The sequence below is a fragment of the Dermochelys coriacea genome, chromosome 4 (genome assembly GCF_009764565.3).
Source record: "Dermochelys coriacea isolate rDerCor1 chromosome 4, rDerCor1.pri.v4, whole genome shotgun sequence".
Taxonomy (NCBI): domain Eukaryota; kingdom Metazoa; phylum Chordata; order Testudines; family Dermochelyidae; genus Dermochelys; species Dermochelys coriacea.
In genome coordinates, this window is record NC_050071.1 from 71,613,433 (window position 1) to 71,632,413 (window position 18,981).

An 18,981-nucleotide genomic window follows, 5' to 3' on the forward strand; every position below is an offset into this window, starting at 1 on the left:
ACAGAGATAAAATATATTTTTATTATTACACACACACACACACACACATATATATGTATATATATATATATATGACACGAGCACTATATATTTGGCACGTATTTGTGCATGTGTACTTCCGTTCCATATATTGGGGAGGACACACAGTGGGGAGCAGAGGTGACATACCCTGTAAGGGCGGTGAGGGGGGGAAGAGACACTGTTGGCAAGTGACATTCTTTCTGTGGAGAAAGGACACACTTGGGGGGAACAATATATCACTGCCTGCAGATGGGGGGTACACTGCATCCTGTCTCTGAGGGCGTGGGGCTGTGGCGATGTATCACAGTGGCGGGGGGGGGGGGAGGCGATACCTTCTTTCAGGCAGAGTGATATTGTATCCATGTATGGGGAGGGGTGCATGAGTGGCACCATATCACTGTCTGGGGTATATGGGTGTGACAGGGTTGGTGGGGGACACAGTGTCCCTATGGGAGGGAAGAGACACCATCTCCGGGGGAGGCACCGTATCCCTGTCTAGGAAGGAGGTGACACAGTCCTAGCGGGGTGAAACTGTACTCACATCTGGAAAGGGGGGGTGTCACACGGTCCCTAAGAGACAGTACTCCACCAGGCTCTGGGGAAGGGGGGGTGACACGGACTCGGGGGGGACGCACCGCACCCCGTCTGGGGAGGGGGCGACACGGACTCGGGGGGGGGGGGTGACGGTCCCTGGGGCCGTTGTCACAGAGTGAGAGGCTGTCACACCATCTGGGGGCTCCGCAGGGCCCTCGCCGCCCCCTCTTGGGGGCCCTGCAGGGAGCTGGGCTCGGCTGCGCCGCCAGCCGGGCCCCTCCGGTCCGGACCCTCCCGCCGCGGCGAGCGGGGCAGAGGCGCCGTCACTCACCGTTTCGCTGCCGCGCTCCCCTCTTTGTTCCCGGGAGGAGCCGCCGCCGCCGCCGCCGCGCTCTCCCCCGACGCGGCACCGAGGAGCCTCCTCCTCACCCCCTCGCCGAGCCGGGCTGACGCGGGGGGCGGCACCGCAACGCCCCGCAGAGGGAGCCGGGCTCGGGCTGGAGGGGGCGGCCCTGGAGGTGGAGCCCGGCGCGCTGGCGGACCCCGGGGGAGGCGGGGTAAGAGCAACGAGAAGGGGGACGAGGCACCAGAGCCCGGCCCCAAAGCCCCCAGCCCGCCACGCCGGCGGCCGCCGGGGGAAACCAACCGCCGCGTACAGCCAGGGTAGAGCCTGGGCAGCGAGCGCCCGCGGCCCTGCGCCCCGCAGGTAAAACTCCCGCCTCGCCCCGGCGCACAGCTCAGGCGGCCTCCCCCCGCCCATCCCGGGAGCGAGCCTTGGGGCGAGGGGAAGGTGGCAGAGGCTCCGCGCCGCAAGGGAGGCACTTCCCACTCCCGTGACCGAGCGGGCGGCAGACGCGGCCTCAGGGAGGGAGCAATGAAAAGCCTTTTCCTTCTAACGTAGTGAAGAAAGCTGCCTGAGCTTAGTAAAGGGGAGCAAAACAGAGACACGTGATGAGGGTGGCTACGAACCTGCCACTCGGGCAGAAAAGCACAACAGCAAAGGGACTCACGGGACAAAACCCCAACCCGGGAAAGAAGCCAGGCAGCATGGAGCAGGCTGCTCGTGCGAGCGCTTGGACGCACTACCGAACCGAGGAGCACGGTGAAAGCTGGCCTGGGCACTTGCCTTAAATCTCCTGCTGGTTGCAGGCTTTTGCCTGGGATGAAGTTACTAGACGTGGAACTGGTGTGATAGTTGGGACTCAGGCTGAACTGCTGATAGGAATGGGCGGGTGAGGGTGATACCTGAGAAACTAGGACGAGGTTACAGAGTAGCAGCTGTGTTAGTCTGTATCCGCACAAAACCCAGGAGTCCTTGGGCTACCTTAGAGACTAACATATTTATTAGAGCATAAGCTGTCGTAGGCTACAGCCCACTTCATCGGATGGGAGTCAGGGGGAGGCGTTCCAGCCTGAGGGAAGGTTTATGGCACCAGCCTCTGAAACAAGATACTGTCTCCTCTTTACTGCTCTGCATCAATCCGGATAATAAAGACAAGTGCATCACAAAGAGTTAAACCGCGTGCTCTGTGTGTGTGTGTGTGTGTGTGTGAAGTAAAAGAAAAAAGAAAAGGCAAGTTTTGAAATGTTTTTCAGTTAAATAATCTGAGAAACCCTTTCCATATTGTGTATTTTCTCCAACACACAACTCACAATCAGGATGCTCCGTGGTTCTCTCACAGGAAGCTTGCCTGTAAAATATTTCTAAACAATTAACTATAACCAAAATAAAAAAGGAAAAAAAGTTGGAGGCTGATGTAAAATCAGATATCATTTGAAAACAGAAAAACACTGATATTTTTTAAACCAAAATAAGAACATGAAGATTGTGATATAAAGGAGGAGATTCCTAGTTTTAAATTACTTTGAGTGCTGTAGTGCAATAAGGAACCCACCCGCCAAAGAGGGACACGTGCCTAGGTTTGGGAGATGTATATGTTTACATTTTTTGTTAGTTTTTAGTGGCTTCTGGTGCAACCTTAGCATTATTTAAATGTTTAAGGGTGTGTTTGCCAGGATAGTGAGCAGGCTGAGGTCTCCATTCCAAACCCCACACCCTATTTAACACTATTTAATCTTGGACAGTGATTAGGTTACATTAACACATTTGACCCATATATTCTATTAAGTCAATACATCAATGGAAAGGAAGCAGATTTTACTCCAAGTACACTTTCTAGTTGCCAAAAAGAAGGGTGGGTGGAGGCCAATTCTTGATCTCAGAATGCTGACTACCTTCTTCATGGTGCAGAAATTCAAGATGGCAACATTCACAGATACTATTCTATTCCTGAATCTGGGAGACTATTTTGAGACCTAGAATCATAGAATATCAGGGTTGGAAGGGACCCCAGAAGGTCATCTAGTCCAACCCCCTGCTCAAAGCAGGACCAAGTCCCAGTTAAATCATCCTAGCCAGGGCTTTGTCAAGCCTGACCTTAAAAACCTCTAAGGAAGGAGATTCTACCACCTCCCTAGGTAACGCATTCCAGTGTTTCACCACCCTCTTAGTGAAAAAGTTTTTCCTAATATCCAATCTAAACCTCCCCCATTGCAACTTGAGACCATTACTCCTTGTTCTGTCATCTGCTACCATTGAGAACAGTCTAGAGCCATCCTCTTTGAAACCCCCTTTCAGGTAGTTGAAAGCAGCTATCAAATCCCCCCTCATTCTTCTCTTCTGCAGACTAAACAATCCCAGCTCCCTCAGCCTCTCCTCATAAGTCATGTGCTCTAGACCCCTAATCATTTTTGTTGCCCTTCGCTGTACTCTTTCCAATTTATCCACATCCTTCTTGTAGTGTGGGGCCCAAAACTGGACACAGTACTCCAGATGAGGCCTCACCAGTGTCGAATAGAGGGGAACGATCACGTCCCTCGATCTGCTCGCTATGCCCCTACTTATACATCCCAAATGCCATTGGCCTTCTTGGCAACAAGGGCACATTGCTGACTCATATCCAGCTTCTCGTCCACTGTCACCCCTAGGTCCTTTTCCGCAGAACTGCTGCCGAGCCATTCGGTCCCTAGTCTGTAGCGGTGCATTGGATTCTTCCATCCTAAGTGCAGGACCCTGCACTTATCCTTATTGAACCTCATTAGATTTCTTTTGGCCCAATCTTCCAATTTGTCTAGGTCCTTCTGTATCCTATCCCTCCCCTCCAGCGTATCTACCACTCCTCCCAGTTTAGTATCATCCGCAAATTTGCTGAGAGTGCAATCCACACCATCCTCCAGATCATTTATGAAGATATTGAACAAAAATGAAGATATTGAACCTGTCACCTTCAAGAAGCATACTTGCATGTCATGCTACATCTCTCACAAGAGATGCCTATGCTTTGTCATTGGTCAGGAGTTGGACCACTATCAGTATTAAATCCTCCTTTTTGACTCTCTACAACCCCCTACAATGTTTACAAAAGTTATCATGGTAGTTGCTATACAGCTTTACTAATGGGGAGTACTCATTTTCTCCTATCTCAACAATTGGCATTCCTATCTCGAAGTTCCAACAGCAGCAAAGAACGCTATGTCTCTCTTTCACATGCTCAGTCTTCAGCTCAATACTGCAAAGTCCTCCCTCTTACCTCTGCAATGGATAGAGTTTATAGGGGCCACTCTACACCATGACATACAGAGAAGATAGATTTCATCCTATCTATGAGAGGACAGATTTCTCATTCGAACACAGTTAATCGCACAAGTTCAAGTGAGCCCACAGGTCACTGCCAGATGGTGCCTGCAGCTGCTCGTGCACATGACAGCATTTACGTTCACATTACATGCCCACTTTTACCTACACTGCTTCCAAGCCTGGCTCAGGACAGTTTATACTCCCAACAAGACAGCCTGAAAAAGTTTCTCTCTGCTCCCAGCCTTGTGTTAGTCTCTCTTGACTGGTGGAAGAATCTGGACAAGGCGTGCTCAGAATTCCCTTCAGTTATCCCATTTCAGACTCATCTCTCCTAGGATGGGGAGCATATTAACAGTACAATGCTATCCAGGACACATGGTCCACCAGGAGATAGGCTTGCCACGATATCCAATCTTGTAAGGGAAAGTCAACCCACCTGCATCATGAGAGACAACAGGGCCAGTATGTACTGCATAAACTGACAAGGCTAAGCGAGATCCTCTTCCTCTGCTCAAATGCAATCAGGTTATAGAATTGGTGCATAGCCCATTGAATCCTTATTATTTGCCTGGCCTCTAAAATACTATAACTGATGACCTCAGCAGTCACTTCACTCAAGATCACAAGTGGATATTTGACAGGTCCATTCTCAGGCAAATATTGCTTACCTGGTCTTTTCCAAACATACACCTCACCAGCACTATCAACCAGAAATGTGCAAAATTATTGTCAAGAGGATGTGTCTTGGTCACTGGTCCTGCGGGGGGAGGTTGACTTTATCCTATCTTGATTAAGAAGTCTCCTAGATCCCTCCAACGCTGCTAATCCTCATGGTTCTAAAAATTAGACAGGACAAAGCCTTGGTAATCTTAATCACACCAATATGGCTAAAACAAGTGTAGTTGGCTTACCTACTTTATCTTTTCTCCCAGCCAGCCATCAATCTCCTGCTGATTCCCAGTTTCTTCACTCAGGATTTGGGAAATGTTTGTGACCGCACCCAACCTGAACACACTATGACCCAGAGCTTGGATGACTCTCAGGATTAGGACTCTCCTGTTCCAGAGAATTCAAGAAGTCCTGTTGAACAAGAAGAGAATCCACCAGGAAAACTTACCTTCAGAAATGGAAAAGATTTTACCACTGGTGTAGTCACCATTCCTGTTCCTTTCAACTCTACCTTGGAGGTTCTAGAACAGTGGTTATCAACCTTTCCAGACTACCGTACCCCTTTGAGGAGTCTGATTTGTCTTGTGTACCAACTTTCACCTCACTTAAAAACTATTTGCTTACAAAATCAGACAAAAATACAAAAGTGTCATAGCACACTATTACTGAAAAATTGCTTACTTTCTCATTTTACCATACAATTATAAAATAAATCAATTGGAATATAAATATTGCACTTACATTTCAGTGAATAGTGTATAAAGCAGTATGAACAGGTCACTGCCTGTATGAAATTTTAGTTTGTACCGACTTCACTAGTGCTTTTTCTGTAGTCTGTTATAAAACTGTTCAGATGGCAACAGTTGGGTGACTTGTCCTGCCAGGCTGAGGACTGGAGCCGTGTCTCTCAGTAGGAAGGATACGGCCAGGGCACCGCAGAGCCTGCTGACCCCACAGTATGTCCCAGCCCTGCCCTGGAGGGAGACCACCTCTGGAGGGGAGGGGGGGTCTAGATGAGTTGATGTACCCCCTGGAAGACCTCTGCATACCCCTAGGGGTACGTGTACCCCCGGTTGAGAACCACTGTTCTAGAATATCTTTTCACTCTGAAGCAAGGAGTCTCTCTTTGACCTCCACTGAAGTTCACCCAGTAGCCTTCACAGCATTTCATTCTCCTTTAGAAAGTTTCTTGCTATTTGCTCACCCTACAACTTCCAGATTCATCAAATGGTCATTGAATCTCTTCCTGAAAGTCAGAGAACCCACCACAACTTGGGACTTGAACTTAGTTCTTAATTTTCCAATGCACCCTCCCTTTGAGCACTAGCTACTTGTGCCCTTTTAAACCTTTTAATGAAAACTCCCTTTTTAGTGGCAATTACCTCTGCTTAAAGAGTTGAGGGATGACCCTCCTTTCCATAGTCTTCTTCAAGGATAAGGGATCCCTTGAATCACCCCTATGGTTCTTACTTAGAGTTGTCTTGGACTTTCATATCAATCGGACAATTCATCTGATAGTTTTCCACCCTAAACTTCATCAAACTAGGGTGGATGCTGCCTTTCACAACCTAAATGTTACTAGAGTGCTAAAATATTATTGGGACAGAACTAAATTTTTTTTGAAAAAAAAACAGGAATACTTGTGGCACCTTAGAGACTAACAAATTGATTTGAGCATAAGCTTTCGTGGCCTACAGCCCACTTCATCAGATGCATAGAATGGAACATATAGTAAGAAGATATAGATATATACACATACAGACAACATGAAAAGGTGGAAGTTGTCATACCAACTCTAAGAGGCTAATTAATTAAGTTGAGCTATTATCAGCAGGAGGGGAAAAAAAACACTTTTGTAGTGATAATCAAGATGGCCCATTTCAGACAGTTGACAAGGTGGTGTGAGGATACTTAACATGGGGAAATAGATTCAATTTGTGTAATGACCCAGCCACTCCCAGTTTCTATTCAAGCCCAAGTTAATGGTATCTAGTTTGCAAATTAATTCCAGTTCAGCAGTTTCTCATTGGAGTCTGTTTTTGAAGCTTTTCTGTTGCAAAATTGCCACCTTTAAGCCTGTTACTGAGTGACCAGAGAGGTTGAAGTGTTCTTCTGCTGGTTTTTGAATATTATGATTCCTGATATAAAATTTGTGTCCATTTATTCTTTTCTCCAAGGCTATTTGTGTCCATCGCAAGCAGAGTTAAAAGGACACCAATATCCACCTAGAGACTTTCTAAGTGGGTGTTTGGCTGCATCCTCTCCTGCTATGCAGCTGGTAATCTGCCATGCCCTTCTAGGATCATAGCCATACTACCAGAGCTCAGTCCACCTCTGTTGCCCTTTTGAAACCTGCAAAACTGCCACATGGGCTTCAATTCACACCTTCTTGAGGCACTAGGCCTTAGTGCACACCTCTGGAGTTGACGTGACCTTTAGTTCTGCAAACAGTTCTAGATCTATCTTCAGAGCATACTGCTCAGGGGGTCACCACAAGTGGAGCACCCACAGGGAAACTACTCAAAGAAGAAGGGATTATTCACCTTGGCAGTAACTGGAGTTCTTCGAAATGTATCGCCCTATGGGTGCTCCACTACCCACCCTCCTTTGGAGTCTCATCTCCATCAGACTGTGCCATAGAGAAGGAACTGCAGCCCTATTTACCCTCATTGCAAGGCATGAGGATAGCTAGAGTACATGCATGGGCCAAATGAGCTCTGCTGCCAAAAACCTCTGATCAAAGGTGCATCTCAAAGAACTCCAGTTACTCCACAAGGTGAGTAAGCCCTTCTTCCTACTTATGATCGTTTACTTGTGTGTTATGCAGTGAGCTATTTGGACGTATAGGGTGATACAGTCTATGCCCTGAAGACCTTGAAAATCTATGAAGACAGCAGGTAGCAGAATGGGATACAGAATACAAGTAAGTGGACAGGGTGGTGACTAGCATATTGGGCTAATTCTGCTTTAATATATCCCCAGCTGCCATTAATTCCTTTTTTGTTCTGTTAACTGCCACTATTTTTGTTAGTTTAAAAAGAATAGACAGTTGCCTTTACATTTTTAGTCATTTAAAAAAAAGACAAAAAAACCTTCCCTATTTATTAAGGAAATAATGACTGACTTAAGTTTAAAGAAGCTAGGAAATTCAGTTTCAAGATTTCAAAGGAACTCTTCAGTCAAGAAAAAAATGCACGTAGCTCACATCATTATGCCTCCTGTGGAGGGAGTTTTATTTTATTATTATGTCTGTTGGGACATACTTGTATATTTAATTTACTGTTGAACCAGACTGAAGAATCTATTAAGACAGTTATTGTGATAATTAAATTAGATAAGGGTTCCCAGAGCATGGAAAGGGCATGTGAATTTCACAAATGTAAAATAAAAAATAAGAGAATCCCACAATACTGGATGCTGCTCCAAACCAGTAGGAAAATAGGAGTTAGAAACTTGTGGCAAGTACTAGCAAATAAAACAAATATTGTATTAATTTAAACACTCACTCAGTAATGAGCCATCCCAGCAATCAGATGACAAAACAAGAGTAAACTTCCAGGCTATAATTTCCTTTTAGTACCTTAATTTCTTATTTTCACAAGAGATTTGAACAGGCAGACACCTGTTTTGACCATAGAGTTACACAGCATTGAACAAGGTAATTGTAGCCAGAACACCACGTCTTCTGGGACACTAAAAAAGGGACAGGCCATAACTAACTTTTGGTACTTTTATTTTTCATTTCCAAAAGGTTTTTGCTAGGCTATGAGGTATTCCGAAAACGTATTAGAAATCTTTTGATACAGATCCATTTGTGCTGCTGCAATGACTGTCCAGAAGGGGCTTAGCATGTTATGGGTGCTGTGGGAGTCTTAACTCAAACTTTCCATGACTTTTGTGTGTTCAAGACAGAAACAATGCTATTTTAATGTAGTTTTCTGTATTTATTTGGCAAATGCCCATGTCAATTTAATAATATTTAAAAGCACAAAATGTGCTTCCCATGGGATGTGTCAAGAGGTGATGTTTTCCTGAGCAAGGAAGGAAGAGGGGTTGAAACCGTGGCCTCCCCACATGCTGCTTTTAATGTTTTTCTTCATGTGACTACTGCTGAGCCGGTCACTGTTTCCCTAGTTTGTATTAGAAAGGGAGAGCAAGAGAACGTGAAAGTGACGCAGTAAGGGATGGGAGTCAAGAGATGGAGAGTTGGCCTCCCTGCTGTTCCATTTAATGTTCCTTTTTTCCCCCCGGTTGACTAATTCTATGCCCAATAAATAGTAAAACTTGAGTCACAGAAAGTGTGTTCATTAGAAAAATCTATTCTCCAACTAAAAAACTAAGGATCAAACATTTTCCTAGTACACCTGAAATCCCACATTCTTCTTATTAAAAAAAAATAATTGGCACTTCTGCAATGTTTTCTGTCCAAAGATCAGAAAGCACTTTACAAACATTGGTGTGCATAGCTTTCCAACAACAAACTGAGCATTTCCCCCATTTTATAAATGGGTAGGAGAGGCAACCAGAGTTTAATAGCCTAATATTCAAAAGTTCTGTGCACCTGAACCTTCCATTGACATCAGTGGGATTTATTTAAAAAATAAATAAATCAAACAGTAGGTGTCAGGGCTGGTTCCCCACTCTGGCATTTCAAGTGCAGAAGGTCGGGGCCCGCAAGGATTCTAAAAATTAATGCTGACCACTCCAGGCTTGTATTAAACTCCCAAAGTTACAGCTTCTCTTTGACCTTGGATGGGTAGATGCTGCCACCACCCAAGTGCAAAAAAACCCTTTTGGAACCCAGAAAGGTGTACTTGGGAATTCCTTCCTGTGGTGTATCCTCAAGCCCTTTCACACCCCCTCCGGGGAAGAGCTGAGAAAGAAAACAAAGTAAATTAGCTGTTGCCACCAGCTAAACAAACAACATATGCACAAAGAAAAGGAGTACTTGTGGCACCTTAGAGACTAACAAATTTTGCACATACCTCTTAGGACAAAAAATCCAATCCTGTTCTTAAAAAAGGTAAATTTTATTAAAAACCAAAAAAAAAGAAAATACATTTGGAATTTAGGCTTTTTGCTAGATATAAAAAAAAAAAACAATTACAAGGATTAAGCATCAAGATAGCTCTCGAGGTCCATCTTAAAGGTGACAAACAAAACGCACGCACCTGGGGTTAGCACAGAGGACTCCACAAGCCATAAAAAAAAGTAAAAGATAAACCTAATTGTGAATTCCTAGATATTTCCTGATCTACTTACGTAACTGGGGTTTCAAATGAGTAGTTTCTAGATATGATCTGGTGATTTTCATACCTGGCCCACAGCTTTTTACAGCATACCTCCAGCCCTGTCCCTGCTCTGTCCCCTCTCTCTGGAGAGCAGACAGACAGACAAAGGGAAAGTTTTTTCCCCAATTTTAAAAGTTCTATCCTTCCCATTGGCTCTTTTGGTGAGGTGCCCACTCCCTTCCTTTTACCTATGAACTTTTTAACCCTTTACAGGAAAAGCAAGTAGAGAACAGCTATTAACAGTAATTTTATAGCTAACTGGCTGGCTGGATGGCCATAAAAGGGAGCTACCTCCCTCCCTACATTTATTACACCCCCCCCAAATCACAGATTGTGCTGGCCAGCCTGGTTCAGGTCGGGTCCACACTGGCTGGAATTTCTTCCTGGAGGTTTAGGAAACAGAGTTAATAATATACATGCACCTGTCATTTTACTACTAATTACAAGAATAACTAAACAGTATTTTTCACATTTTAAGGACTACAATGACTTAGAATATAGGGACATTTTACCCAGCTGATTCTGGGAAACCTTCCTGGGAGAGTGCATCAGCCCCTTTGTTAGAGGCTTCTGAAATGTGTTGCATTTCAAAATCAAAGTCTTGAAGAGCTAAACTCCACCGAAGAAGTTTTTTTGTTAGTCTCTTTGACTGTCTGAAGCCACTACAATGCAGCATGGTCAGTCTGCAGGTGGAACTGCCGTCCCCAAATGTATGAGCTTAGCTTCTCCAGAGCATACACAATGGCGTAACATTCTTTTTCTGAGACTGACCAGTGGCTTTCCCTCTCAGAAACTTTTTTGCTGAGAAACATGAAAGGGTGGAATTGTTGATCTGGTCCTTCCTGTATTAAAACTGCTCCTACACCACGCTTGGACGCATCTGTGGTTACGATGAAAGGTTGGTTGAAGTCTGGGGCCCTTAGTACAGGGTCAGATATAAGGGCCACCTTAAACTGGTTAAAGGCTTTCTGACACTTCTCAACCACTGAACTGAATTTGGTTGTTACAGGTAAAGCAAGTAGAGAACAGCTACTAACAGGGATTTTATAGCTAACTGGATGGCTGGGTGTTCATACAAGGGAGCTCCCCCGCCCCCGCTTCGTTTATCACAGTAGGTGATTTGGCAGCGACCACACAGGAAGTCTGTAAAAATGAGATCTCCTTCATCCCAGTACTCTGTCTTAACCACATGCCCAGCCTTCTAAACTTTATCTGAAAATGCCAGAGTTGGTCAGAATATCTAAAACAACACTCTTCATTAAAATGAATGACTGTAGAAAGACTTAATTTTTTTCATATTCGAGGTAGCAATCAGTGTGAAAAATTACCATTTTTAAAACACAGTAGTGATGATGACTGATGTAATTTTACTGGGGGTAGGGTGGGGTGGTGTGTGTGTGTGTGTCACTGCTTCTAAGCCAGAATACATTGGCCAACTGATGAAAGTTAGAATAAACTGCCACAGTGATTTTTTTTAAGAAAATGTGTTAAGGCCCATTCTGTGCTACAGGAATTTACCACACTAACTGCTGTTTGACCTATAACATAAAAACATTTCCCTAATGGTGCACAGATGGTCACACTTTATTTGAATTATGCTTCCTTTGAGTAAAGCCATTGACTGTGTGGTTCTCCACTGTGCTAATTCTCCACCAGTGCACTGCCAATATGGATAAGTATCAGTGTCAATGGTAGAAACAGTCCTTCCCCTTCCCTTCCACAGGGCACTGGTCAGCTGCTTGACAGAGGTCAAGTTTGCTAGAAGCCATTTATCTGTACAAATAGGACTGCACACATTGTAAGATCTGTTGTGTGTCATTTTGCCATCATCGTCGTCATCTCAAGCACCTTGACCATGAAGCCAGCTGGACAGAAATGTGCAGGCACTTGTGACCATCAGGGATGATGATGAAAACTAGCCACAGTAGAAACTAGAAAAGGAGCACTTGTGGCACCTTAGAGACTAACAAATGTATTAGAGCATAAGCTTTCGTGAGCTACAGCTCACTTCATCGGATGCATTTGGCTTAGAGACTAACAAATTTACCAAATGCATCCGATGAAGTGAGCTGTAGCTCATGAAAGCTTATGCTCTAATAAATTTGTTAGTCTCTAAGGTGCCACAAGTACTCCTTTTTCTTTTTGCGAATACAGACTAACACGACTGCTACTCTGAAACCTGTCAAATAGTAGAAACTAGCTTATTCAAAACACTTGTCCATGCCTGGGTGACAAGCAGGACATCACTAAGCTTGACAAAAGATTTAATTGGCAAAAAATAAACAAAAAACCAACAACAAATCTTGTGATAGGCTAGGAATCAGACCACTGATGTGAAAACATTTTGTAAATTGAACTATGTGGTTATAACACCTCGTGGGTGTCTAAGTGTATGTGCTCTACTAATGTGCAGGCATTTGGAAGCCACTAATTACAAAGTTTCTTCCAAATGAGAAGGCAGAAAAGAATTTCTGTTCAGTGTAAATTCAAAACACATATTTTATTGAAAAGCTCTAATTTCAAGACAATCTCTTTTCACTTGTTGATTTTATAGATTCTAAGGCCAGAAGGGACCATTGGGATCATCTCATCTGACCTCCTATATAACACAGGCCATAGCACTTCCCAAAAATAATTCCTAGAGCACAGCTTTTAGGGAAACAAGAAATCCAGTCTTGATTAAAAACTGGTCAGTGATGGGGAATCCACTACACCCCTTAATAAATTGTTCCAATGATTAATTACTTTCACTATTCAAAACGTATGCCTTATTTCCAGTCTGAATTTGTCTAGCTTCAGTTTCCTCTCAAGCTAGCGTGGTCAGGTGGACAAGACTGTAAAACAATGCAGACTAATGGTCAGCCATTTTGGATTCAGTAGAATATATGATTCTTGTTGCAAGCTAGGGTGACCAGGTGTCCGGTTTTCGACCAGAACACTTGGTCGAAAAGGGACCCTGGCGGCTCCAGTTGGCGGTGCTAAAGCAGGCTAGTCTACCTGTCCTGGGGCACTGCGCTGCACGCCAGAAAGCAGTCAGCAGGTCCGGCTCCTTGGAAGGGGGGCCACAGGGCTCTGCATGCTGCCCTGCCCCGAGCACTGGCTCCACATGGGAGCTGGGGGGGGCAGTGCCTGTAGACGAGAGCAGCATGCATGGAGCCTCTGCACCGCATCCCCCCCACTCCCCTACTAGTGTGCACACAGCGCCAACACAGACAGGCAGCCTGCCTTAGCCCTCCTGCTGCGCCACTGACTGGGAGCTGTCCAAGGTAAGCCCACACCCCAACCCCTGCCCCAGCCCCCCCAACCTGGAGCCCCCTCCTGCACCCCAAACCCCTCATCCCCGGCCCCAGCCTAGAGCCAGCACCCCCAGCCCTCACCCTTCCCACATACCAATTCCCTGCCTCAACCCACAGTCCCCTCCCACATTCCGAATCCCTTGGCCCCACCGTCCAGCCTGGAGTCCCGCTCCTGTACCCCAAACCTCTCAGCCCGCATCCCCAGATAGAGCCCTCACCCCCCTCCTGCACCCCAAGTCCCCATCCCAGTCCAGTGAAAGTGAGTGAGGGTGGGGGAGAGCGAGCCACCGAGGAAGGGGAATGTAGTGGGTGGGGCAGGCATCTCAGGGAAGGGTCGAGGCTAGGGTATTCGGTTTTGTGCTATTAGAAAATTGGCAACCCTATTGCAAACAGAGTCCCTTCCCCTCCTTTCTTTTTAAGAGTTGTTAATGGTTTCAATAACATCAATTGAATGTTTACAAAATACAAAATGTTAGAAAGGAACTATGCTAATTGAGCAAGCATGCTACAATAAAGTAATACACCAAACAAACTACATGTCAGCTCTTACTGTCTTTGACATCTTCATCAGTAGTTGCTATGGCCCAAATATACATACAAAACAAAGTTCGTAGACATAACAAGAAGACATGAGCTACTCTGATTTACCCAAATAGAGAATCTGGCTGTTTAGCAGAAGGCAAATTAGTATGGATTCACATTAAAAAGAGGATACAGCTAGTTATTATGAGACTCTACAAATTTCCTCAACCTTCTCTGCTCTCCCATTTCAATCATTGCCTTTTCAATATCACTTCATTCCAAGGCTGCTATTTACCATAATATCAATTCAATATACTGTTAACACTTCCACTTAAATAAAACAGTACTAGCTATAACAAATCAAACTGCAATGTAACTTCTTGCTTACTGATGAGAGATGTGGGGAAGGAATAACCATCCCTAAACAAAGCCAACATGAGATTTCACATTACATTAAGATGGAGATAGAGTTGAAGACATTTTGTTTGAAATTTCAAACCAGGATCAACTTCCATTATATACTCAAATGTGCCTCCTCTGTCCCTCCCGCCCCCGAGAAAAGATTATGGCCTGAAATTTCTGCTGGATGCTGCAGAGACGTAAGGTAAGCTTACTGCACACTTATTCTCAGAGCACATTTGCACCAGCCTGAGTCCCAGTGCAATTTAGAGCAGTATGGGAACCACTTTAATTTCCCCAAGATGGCTACAATCCCTAAGGGAGTATATGTCATCTGAGTGTAGCTGGAGCACATCACATTCCAGCCGCACATCTAACACTGCCTACTTTTGAGCTGAGTGGAGAATAGCTACATCTGTTCTTTGCCAGCTGATTGTTCCTTCACACTGGTGGAATCCTCCGCTGGGCAATCTGGTAATGCAAGAAGGCCAGAATGCAACCAAGCATCTGGCCTGTGAATTTTAAACTATCAAGTTGACTAGATATTTGATGTAGTTAATGAATTAACCTAAAGTTCCTCATTTTTCTTTAAAAGACCTTGGGAATAAAGTCTATAAAAATTAACAAATTCAGCATCCACATAGTTGGCCTCAAGCATCTCTGAAAAAAAATGGTTACCTACCTTTCATAACTGTTGTTCTTTGAGATGTGTTGCTCATCTCCATTCCATTTTAGGTGTGTGTGTGCCTACGAGCACAGTAGGAGATTTTTTGCTCTCCTGACATCCAGAGAGTACAATCTACGTTCCTCTTCAGATTTATGAGGCTTTGGGAAGAACACTGACAAGAATATGTCCTGGCTCACGTGAAACAACTTTGGGCAGGAAAGCTGGGTGCAGCCACAGGTGGACTTTGTCATTGAAAAACACAATATAGAGTGGCTCCGAGGTAAGCACCCTAATCTCAGAGACCTACGGGCAGATGTTATTGCCACCAGGAATGACACCTTCCAGGAGAGAAGAGGAGAACAGGAAGCCAGTGGATTGAATGGGGCACCCATGAGCTATGCCAGCACTAGATTCAGGTCCCAAAGGAAGGATGGGGTCCTGGACATGGGGATAGAGTCACTTCAGATACTTCAAGAAACAGACCGTCGTGTTGTGAGTGAAGACTGAGCTGCCCTGAACTGGAGGGTGAACGGCTGATATAGTGGCCAAGTGGATCTTAATTGATGAAAGGGACAAGCCCTGGAACTTAAGATGAAGCAGGTAGTCCAGGATCGATTGCAGCGAGGCCTGCTCAGGCCTAATGCCCTGGTCCAAGGCCCAGCACGTGAACCATTTCCATTTGGCCAGGTAGGCTGCCCTGATAGAGAGCTTCCTGCTGCCTGACAGTACCCGATAGACATGGGCCAAGCATTTCTCCTCTTCCACATTTAACCATGCGGCAGCCAAGCCATCAGATGCAGCGCCGCCACGTTGAGGTGCAAAAGACTGCTGTGGTTCTGGGACAGCAAATCTGGCCAGAGAAGCAGCTGCCGCGGGGCCACCACCAAGAAATCCATCAACGTGCTGGCGAGGCCAAGCCAGGGCTATTAGGATTACCTTTTCCCTGTCCTATTTGATCTTCATGAGGACTCTGTGAATTATCAGCACCAGCGGGAAGGTGTACATCAGAGTCCCTGACCATAGGAATAAGAAGGCATCTGACAGGGTGCCTCTGTTGATGCCCCAAATCAAGCAAAACACGTGGGATTTCCTGTTCTGACAAGTCGCGAACAAGTCCATCTGGGGAGTTCCCCACCTTTGGAAGATCACACTGACCACATCAGGATAGAGTGATCATTCATGATGAGACGAGAAGGTCCTGCTGAGGTGATCTGCTAGTATGTTTCTGGTCACTGGGAGGTGCACTGCCACGAGATGAATGGCATGCTGCACACAGAAGTCCCAAAGTCAGAGAGCTTCCTGGCAAAGGGCTGTCGACCTGGCTCCACTCTGCCTGTTGATATAAAACATTGCGGCTGTGTTGTCCATCAGGACTTGTACCACCTTGCCCTTCAAGTGGGACCAGAAAGTGTGGCAGGCCAAACGAACTGCTCTGCACTCCTTGATATTTATGTGGAGGGAGCGGTTGTCCCGGAACTTTGCATGCTGAGCTTGGCCAGGTAGACTCCCGAAGCCCAGACCTGAGACATCAGAAATCAGGGTCAACAACGGGGCCGGGGCCGTGAAGGGAACGCCCTCCAACAGCGATTTGGGATCTAACTACCATTCCAGTGACAACTGGATGTGGTCCGGCATCCTAACTACCAGGTCTAGATCATGCCTGTTGGGTGTGTAGACCGGACGTCAGCTATGCTTGCGGCAGCTGGAGATGGAGCCAGGCATGATGGACCACATAAGTACAAGCTGCCATGTGGTCTAACAACCTCAGGCAGGAGCAAGCAGTGGTGAGTGGGTGGCTCCTTATATGGGAGATCTAGTCCAACATGTCTTGGAAATGGGCCTCCAGAAGGAAGGCTCTGGTCCACGTGGAGTTGAGATCCGCCGCTATGAACTCTATCCCTTGCACCAGTTTCTCTTAGTTTACTAATAGGCCCAGGTCCTGATAGCCCCTCCGTGCTTATCTCGGAGCCACTCCACCAGATCGATTCTCTGCACTTGATCCTGTGATCTGCCCTTGATGAGCCAATCGTTTAGATAAGGATAGACCTGGACCCCTCAACATCTCAGGTAAGTGGCTACTAGGTTCATGTATTTTGGGGCCAACAAGAGACCAAAGAGCAGCACCATAAATTGGAAATGATGCTAGCCCACCATAAAAGGGAGAAACGTCTGTGTCCTTGGAAGATGGAAATATGAAAACAAGTCGAGAGCAGTATACCAGTCTCCCAGATCCAGGGAGGGAATGATGGAGACCAGGGAGACCATGCGGAACTTCAGCTTTTTGAGATATTTGTTGAGTTGCAGGTCCAGAACGGACCTTTCCCCCTCATTTCCCAAGGGTCCTCCTCTACTCCCAGAACCGCAGGAGGTTGTCGACCTCCTGAACCAGGAGGTGCTCATAAGAATGATTCCTGAAGAGGAATGGGGAGGGGGGATGGGGTGGGGGGAGGTGGCCACGAATTGTAGAGTGTATCTCAGAAATACAATTTCTAGCACTCAGGTCTGAGGTGACCCGTGACCAGGCCAAACGGTAGGGACAAAGACAGTTGAGAAAAGAATGAGGCACTTCTGGCCCCTGTGATGTTTAGCTGGGCCGAGTTGTGTGTGTTAGTGGGAGGAGGAAAGGCGGTGCCAACTAAAATTAAGGTCCCTATCCCTTCTCCTTGCAGACCCCTGTTGAGGTTGCCAAGGCCCTGGAGATGAGTGGCCAGGACTGCTTCCTTGTCGACTGAGGTGTATGGAAACCCAGCAAGTGGAAGGTGGCCTGTGTGTCCTTTAGCCCATACAGCCTCACAACTGTCCAACCCCATCAAACAGGAGGTCCTAGATTGAGGACTGCATCTCTTGGGACAGGCCCCCAGACTCAAGTCAAGAACTGCACCTCATGACCACCTCTGAAGCGACCACCCGGCCGCCGAATCAGCTACGTCCCACACCATTTGGAGGGAGCCACTGTAATACCCTCCTCAATAAGGGCCCTGAATTCTTGGGCTGAGCCTTGGGGTAGGGGGTCCCATAAGTTAAAGTTATATCTCCCCAAAAGAGCCTGGTGGTTTGTGACCCTGAACTGAAGGCTGGCCGAAGAATAAATTTTCCTTCAAAAAATCCTCTTGGCCTCTGTTGTTGGGGGTAGAATTGGATTGCCCATCTGTCTTTCTCGTTGGCTGCAGAAATAACCAACGACCCCGGAGGAGAATGGGTGTAAAAGTATTCAAACCCATTGGCTGGGACAAAATACTTATTTTCAGCCTTCTTGGAGGTGGAGAGATTGCAGACGGGGTTTGCTAGAAGGCTTTGGCAATCTTTAGGACCCTATCGTACACTGGAAACATGACATGTGCGGGGGTTGATACAGAAAGCACATTAAACAAGGTTTCCGAGTGCTCCGCCTTCTCCTCCACCTCTAGGCCTACATTCGTGGCCACCTTTCAGAGCAGGGCTTGGTGCTCCTTAAAATCGTCAGGTGGGCTAGCGTGAGAAGGCCCCGCAACAGCCTCATCTAGAAAGGATGAGGACTTCTGGACCACTGGGGGACAGCCCAGGACTTCATACCTCATGGGGGATGAAGGTTTTGGGGTTGGCACTTACTCCTCCACCCCTGCGTCTGATTGCACTTTGTGCACCAATCCCAGTGCTGTCTGTTGCTTTTCTGAAGCAGTTACCGACGACTGGTGCAAAGGAGTCATCGGCATAACCAGCATGCCCCAGGTCCTCCAGGAGGGCCAATGCGCCAGCTACTGGCTCTACTGCCAGGACTGCATCGCACAGGTGGACACAGCCTCAGATGCCCAGTCGTGCTGGTGCTGCCTCGCTGAGGGGCTGAACTCCCTCACCAGGCCAGAGGAATCCCCTTCCCGTGACCACGGTCAGACCATCAACACCTGAGTCTGGTGGCTAAGTGTCACTATGGGTGAACGGTGCCTTGAATAAGCGGATCAGTGCTGG

General features: G+C 46.4%; 1 protein-coding gene and 1 long non-coding RNA gene across 3 annotated transcripts in view; one reads left to right on the forward strand and one right to left on the reverse strand.

The window, feature by feature from the left end:
• The window catches only part of SH3RF1 (SH3 domain containing ring finger 1), a 160,044-nt gene extending 158,942 nt beyond the window's left edge, over window positions 1–1,102 (reverse strand). Inside the window, exon 1 of the mRNA XM_038400901.2 lies at window positions 887–1,102. The gene's annotated coding sequence lies outside the window, so the exon portion shown is untranslated. The remainder of the gene's footprint in view (window positions 1–886) is intronic.
• A 46-nt stretch (window positions 1,103–1,148) lies between these two features.
• Window positions 1,149–18,377, forward strand: LOC122459890. Of its 2 annotated transcripts, none has more exons than XR_006280849.1 (3): window positions 1,149–1,261; window positions 7,689–7,784; window positions 17,706–18,377. It is a non-coding gene; the product is annotated as an uncharacterized LOC122459890 (long non-coding RNA). The 2 variants fall into 2 exon arrangements; XR_006280850.1 differs by lacking the exon at window positions 17,706–18,377 and adding an exon at window positions 15,105–16,976.
• Window positions 18,378–18,981: the final 604 nt, after the last annotated feature.